The sequence below is a fragment of the Lipotes vexillifer genome, unplaced genomic scaffold (assembly GCF_000442215.2).
Source record: "Lipotes vexillifer unplaced genomic scaffold, Lipotes_vexillifer_v1.1 scaffold229, whole genome shotgun sequence".
Lineage (NCBI taxonomy): Eukaryota > Metazoa > Chordata > Mammalia > Artiodactyla > Lipotidae > Lipotes > Lipotes vexillifer.
Genome location: NW_006771155.1, coordinates 1139557 through 1146563, shown reverse-complemented (window position 1 = coordinate 1146563; position 7007 = coordinate 1139557). Strand labels below are relative to the sequence as shown.

General features: G+C 42.0%; 1 protein-coding gene and 1 pseudogene across 8 annotated transcripts in view; one reads left to right on the top strand and one right to left on the bottom strand.

Annotated features, from left to right (window-relative positions):
* CACNB2 (calcium voltage-gated channel auxiliary subunit beta 2) overlaps nucleotides 1-7007 on the top strand; it is a 422908-nt gene that overhangs the window by 26054 nt on the left and 389847 nt on the right. The gene's annotated exons all lie outside the window — the stretch shown is intronic.
* LOC103082166 (signal peptidase complex catalytic subunit SEC11C pseudogene) lies at nucleotides 4769-5322 on the bottom strand (annotated as a pseudogene).

Here is a 7007-nt window from a genome sequence, read left to right as displayed (position 1 = left end):
GTGTGGGGGGGGGGGGGGGGGGGGGGGGCAGTCATTTGAGAAAATTAGGCTGTTTGGTTACCGAGAGACACTGCCCTTTGCCCTATCTAATTACCCTCTTTTGGAAGAATTGCTTAGTGTCTGTTAGACAGCACTGCATGCTAATGGTCTTTGGGGAGCTGTTTACAATATTCCCATAAAACAGGTCAAAACAGTTTTACTAGCCTTTTCCACAGTTGCTCTCGATCACAGTTAATACAGGAAGCGTCAGCATCCTGACGATGTGATATGTCACAGAAATATAATAAACTGTATTTTAATGATTAAAAAAAAAAAAGAAGATTGCGTGTAGCCTGATTTTCAAACACAGTCGTTTCAGGACCACACACCCGTGTTTAGTCTTTTTTATTCAAAGCAGAAGAGCAACTGGGGATTCAAGGTTTGAAGGTATCTACACTTTCTTATGAAGTGATGCCTCTGACTAACTTTTGGTTGTTTATGAAAACTACATGGAAAACAGACCAGGTACCGATAGATCTGTACTTCCTGACTCCGCTAGACTTTATTTGTACTGAGTTCTCTTTCCTGGCCCTCGTTTACCCAAAGCTGTTTGTTCATTCATTGATTCATTTATTCACCAACGTGTGGCATGTCTTTGCCAGGCACTGGGCCAGACAGAGAATAAAATAACCAGGTTCCTTCCAGTTTTAAGATAAGTAAGTCCTAGGGATGTAATGTACAGCGTGGTGACTGTCATCGTCAATACCGTTGTGTGTATTTGAAAGCTGCTAACAGTAAGTCTTCAACAATTCTCATCACGAAGAAAACAAAATTGTAACTTTATGTGGTGGCTAGGTGTTAACTAGACTTATTATGGTGATCATTTCACAATATATACATGCATCGAATCATTATGTTGTACCCCTAAAATGAATCCAATGTGATGTGTCGATTATATCTCAATAAAATAACAAGGTGCCTAGGTAAAAATACTAAAGCATTTTATTAAATGTATTAGTGCTTTAAAGTCCACTCTTAGGAATTTGGCAGTAGAGGTGCTTGCAAAATGTGTTGGGTACATGGGGCGGGGTGGGAGAGGAACTGATGAATTCTGTCATGCGAAATGGAGGACATGTCACAAAGGAGGTCTGGTTTGAGCTGGTTGTTGAAAGGTGGGGAGAAACTGGGAAGGATGCGCCAGGCTGAGAAAGCTCGTCCTGTGTCAAGGCAGAAAAAAGGGCAGAAAAATGACACGTTCCATCTGCTGTGACTGGTGGGTGGGAGATGAGGCCAAACAAGTCTATGGAGGAACAGCATCCCTGCCCCATGTGCCCCCTGGAGCACACCTGTGGGTCATCTGGCGTTTCCCCTCCAGGACCGCTTCTGTCCCAGAGGAGACGTTGCCACATCTTTCCAATACCTTCTTCACACCCATCGGTTCTGCATAAGCTGTTCAGAACCTACTCCATCTCAATAAGCACCAAATAAGGGTTTTCTCTCTTAGCTCTCTCTTTATGTGGGGGACGTTTTAAAGGGCAAGACGGATGTTAACAAATGCCATATGCCTTCGAACTTACCTTCAAACTGATGTTAGGTTGACCGTGGATGTTTACATTTCTGTGGTTTGAAGAGTTGTAGGTTTCTGGGTCAAAAATGTGTTTTGTTTTAGATTTCATGTCAAAAACGATCTCTTGAGAAAGTTGTATAATTTAAAAAGCGGGCTCTGAATAGGAGTTGACCTTAGATCCGTAATATATGACTATATATGTACATATATATGTACAAATGTGTACACATTTCCTTCTATGTATGACTTTCGGGATAATATATATATATTCTAACATTATTATTAAGGTCATAAGTATTTCTCTTGTAAGTTGGCAGTGATCAATCGTAAAAAATCCAAGCAGTTCAAATCTGAATTAATTGATAAGCACATCTCTTTAGGAGTTCCTTTATTTTAATCTCCAAACATAACTCTTCCTGGATATGTGTTTAGGAAATTAGTTACACTTTCTTACTTTGAGGATAGTTATTTGTGCACCAGTTCTTTTGCCTGAAGAGGTCTAGTCCCAAGCGGGAAAGAGGAGGGAAGAAGTGTTGAGGGTCCCCAGACCTCTGCAGAGGGTCAGAGAGAAGGAAAGAAATGAACAGAGTTGGGAAGTGCTTTGAATTCTCTCTCAAACTTCTAGATCCCAATGGCTTCCCATTTTCCTTCCCAATTACTGAGACTAAAACCGGAAAGTTTCTAGAGCCCTGAGGCCAGGCCTCCCCAATCCCCTGTTTACCCCACCCCCATCCTGTTTTTAAAGGGAGAGTTGCCTAGAATCGTTTGCTAAGGAAACAATGGAACAGATTGGGGATGGTGGGAGAGAGGATTGCCAGAGACTGGGGGGCACACCTGGTGTTTTCTTTCTCACTGGCTGCTCAACCCTGCAGCTCATTTCAGAAATGCTTGCGTTGACTGTGGAAGTTGACTGTGGATTAGCCTAAATAAACCTTATTATACCAATAATAACTGCAGTAGCATAGAATCTCAAGGATATTCAGGAGTGATCATACTGGGTCATTGGTGGTAATTTTTGTTTTAAAAAAACTAGCTCCTTTTGTTTGATAAATGTGACCTGTATTAGAAAAAATATGTCCTGTTGTGCATGAGGACATCTACCTGTTTACCGGGCGATTCCACTTCAAATATCTGCTACCATCATCCTTGTTTTGTTTCACATAAATCATAAAATAATACAAATATAATATTCATATGTTTACTCTGGTTGAGGCTCTGCTACTCAGTACCTCTGTGACCCGGTAAAGCTACTAGAACTCTCAGGTCCTCTGGGAAGAAAGATAATAATACAGAACTGGTCGGGGAGGCAGGCATCCAGCTTGGTCACAAACACATCTATACTCTGAGGGAAGACAAAGCATTCACTAAGTGACTGCAGCTTTAAGCCAGGTGTCATATCAAAGGACCTGAGTGCAAAACTACCTGCTTAGCCAAGCAAATGAGGCTTCTCCCCCAGGTCCCCACCCACCACCTGTTCCAAGCAGTGTTTGTTCTAAGCCCCTTTGCCGTGGAAGTTCTGGGAGAACCATTTGTGATGCCTCCACATCTAAGAAAAAATCATGCAGACTATTCCATATTTCCTGGAGCTGGATTTTTTTTTTTAATTGTTGTTGATTGCCTGTTTTTTACTTCCTTTGTCAAAGGCAGCTCAGGAGGCTGGTAATCAGGCGGAAGCCACCGCTGCTGAATAAATCAACTACTAGGAGGGTTTTTAATCAACAGACAATGTGATGTATTTTTCCCCAGAAATTGATTTTGAGCAAAGCATTTTGCATCAAAGGGGCCTTCATTCAGCAAAAATGTGATTTCTGGGTGATATCTTAGTCTAGATCTGAATCCCCCCCTTCTTTTTTTTTTTCCCCCTGAAGCTATATTTAGAATCCATCAGTCACTTTTCACTGCCATTTTTTTCTTTCTCTGCCTCAGGAGCTAAAGGATCCATTTTGTCCATTCAGTTTTCCCCATTTTACTCAGACGTTGAATACAAGCTTCCAGTTTTTTTTTTGTTTTTGTTTTTGTTTTTTGCATTACCCGGGCCTCTCACTGTTCTGGCCTCTCCCGTGGCGGAGCACAGGCTCCGGACACGCAGGCTCAGTGGCCGTGGCTCACGGGCCCAGCCGCTCCGCGGCACGTGGGATCTTCCCGGACCGGGGCACGAACCCGTGTCCCCTGCGTCGGCAGGCGGGCTCTCAACCACTGCGCCACCAGGGAAACCCACAAGCTTCCAGTTTTTTGATCGACAGGCTTTCTTCTTCAGGTGCTGTGTCACCGTGGAAGATTGGCCTATAGGTGACTTAGTGGAAAATTAGTTGGACCATAGAAATCCAGTTTGAAAAGCAAATGTATTATTTTCCCCAAATGTAAGCACCTGGAGAATGATTTTTAACTGTGGCACCTTTACATAGGCCAGTGGTGATAATTTGACCAGGGCTTGGGTTTCCCTGCAAAGACCTGATAAAACCTACTTAATCTGGAGACTTGTTACTTTTCCACAGTCTATTCACAGCCAAGAGATTTTTAAAAACAACGGTCTTCTTCTGTTTAGTTCATGCAGAATCTGCATCTTAAGTACACATGATAAATGGTGATTGGGCACCCAGATTAGCCTAAATAAGCTTATTATACCAATAATAACTGCAATAGCATAGAATCTCAAGGAAATTCAGGAGTGATAATATGGGGTCATTGGTGGTAATTTTTTTTTTTAAAAAACTGGCTCCTTTTGTTTGATAAATGGGACCTGTATTAGAAAAAATGTGTCCTGTTGTGCATGAGGACATCTATATGTTTACCAGGTGATTCCACTTCAAATATCTGCTATCATCATCCTTGTTTTATGCTTCAAATAAATCATAAAATACAAATACAAACATAATATTTATATGTTTATAATACTATAATTTATAAATGCAATTTATAGATTATATTTATTATATTAGAAATACAATATAATTGATAAATACAATCTAAATACTTATAAATTATATTATACTATATATTAAATAAATAATAAAATATTCAATATTCTTTAGAACCTGCTGAAAATATCTGTTGTTATCATTCTTGTTTTTTATTTTCAGTGATGAATCATTTATTCAAACAAGACAAAAATGTCTCCACATTGTTTCCTTTCATACAGAAAGAGGAACATTTCAAATATATTAGCTTTTCTCCTTTTCAACAGGATTTATTTCAGTCTGGTCCCAGGAACTGCCTTTCATTTTAGGGTTCACATTTTAGTAACACATATGCACCCATTACAACCAAAAGAGCACACCTGAATTTTGGATGGTCATTCATTATTATGGTGACCATATCAACCTATGGTAAAAACCCTCTGGCTCTCCCCAACATGTCCCTCTTTTCGAGCCAGCTCTGGCCTTCTTTGTACTAGCCTCCATCCCCAACTTCATTGTTATCTCCCCTGGTCAGAAATTTGATGTCTCCATTATCTTTTTCATGAACTTTGATAACTCTGTGAACTGTTGGAATGTCTCATCTTTCGACTTTAAAAACAACGATTTCCGCAGCTCTAATCGGCTGTTCCAGGGAATTTGTTAGGAACAGAAGGTGACCCCTGTGAAAGGCTGGCCCTCACTGTCACTTAGCACCACCACAACCGGACTCTCGCTGCCAGTGAGGACGATCAGGCCTTTCCAGATCATGAGCGCAGAAGACACAATGATGGCGAAGTTTAAGACCAAGTAATAGAGCTGGCGCTTGTTCATCTTCCTCGGGTCCCCAAAGATGTCCAAGCTGGAGGCGGGGAGATGTGACCCCACGTGCACCGTGCCGGGCTCTCTGGGGGCCGAGGCGGCCCGCGGGCTCCGGGTGTCACAGACAGCTGCGGAGCACCGGCCAGACCCCCACCCAACGGCCTTCATCATTCTTGTTTTCTGATCAAATGCAGGTGGTTTTCTCTGAATATAAAATTAATATATGCTCACTTAAGAATAATTCAGAAAAGAAAGATTGCCCGTGATTCCACGACCCAGATCTATTTACATTTTAAGATAACATGTGGAGAATTCGTGATAAAAGATATGGTGACAGTATTGCCCTCTGAATAAAGTCCTCTGATTGAGTTCAACTTCAGTTTGGAGGACTTTACTCAATCGATTTTAGACTTTTGACCAAATGCTTGTATTTTATAAGGTGGATATTTTATACAAGGTAGTGCAGACTGACTCCTTTATTAGAAAATTTGACTTCTTGGATCACAGCATTTGTTTTCCTTGGTCTTTATTTGTACTTATGGACCCATTCCTCCCCTTTGTTCACATCTCCCCTCCAGTTTCCCTGTGTTAATCTTCGGAAGGATCCTTCTTTCTGGAAGGGACATCAGTTAGAATCCTCTGTGGCAGGAGCCTGCACACAGGACCCAGGCTGGCTTAAGCAAAAAGGAGGTTTGGGGCTCATTGAACTTTCAGGACTAGGCGTCAGTGACTGGAATGGCACCTCTGTCCTTGGGCGCCTGGTTTCTCTCCATCTCTCGCCTCTGCTCCCCCGCATGTGTGCTTCACCCTCAGCTCTAGGTGGTGGCAAGATGGTGCCCGACAGCATCAGGCTTCCATCCTTCCAAGTTCATGTTCTGTTGCCCCTCATTGACTGTGACTTGAGTGATTGTGCAGCCGTGGATGGAGAGCTCAGGCTGTGGTCTCTGATCCACTGATGGGCCAGACCCAAGCCGCATGCTCACTCTGGAGGATGAAGAGGCAGGGAGAAAAGTCAGCTCCATATAAGACACGTGGATTAGGAGGGAGAAAGGTGGCAACTTCCAGGGGAATATCCAAGAGCTGTTACCAGGGGAAGAGTGAACGGGTTTAGGATGGTGGAGAAAAGAGCTGAGGTCCACTTCAGAGGATGAATGAAGCCTTTAGACCTGTGAGCTCTCAGGTTCCTAGGGGGGCTCAGGAAAACACCATACCCCAGGTGTAGGTGCAAGAAGAAATCATTGGAACCCCTCAAGCCTTCTTCCAACCATACTATGCTTTCTCCCATCTAGAAGCAAGTGGATTCCTAGTGGGAATGAGTGAGTCTGAGAAAAGATATCTTCCTGGAAATATGTATGTACATTTATGTGTCTGGAAATATGTGTTCATGAGCATGTGTGCTGCCCCTATAATTTTGAAAGTATCAAATCTCAGTCTTTGTTATAAAACCACTCCAGTTACCAGTGTAAAATTAGAATGTTTCAGTGGTGTATGTGTGCATTATATGTGTTGGTGTATGTGTGTTGAAAAAGCCCGTGTGGGGACCAGAGGACTGGCTAAATCTAATTATTGCGGTCTTAATAAAATTTGAGTGGCGCTAATGTGCTCAAGGCAGAGGAGAGAGTTCGGCTGGTTTTAGAAACCAAGAAGTTGTGTTCTTGATTTTTTTTTTTTTTTTTTTTTTTTTTTTTTTATTAGAGTATAATTGCTTTACAATGGTGTGCTAGTTTCTGCTTTATAACAAAGTG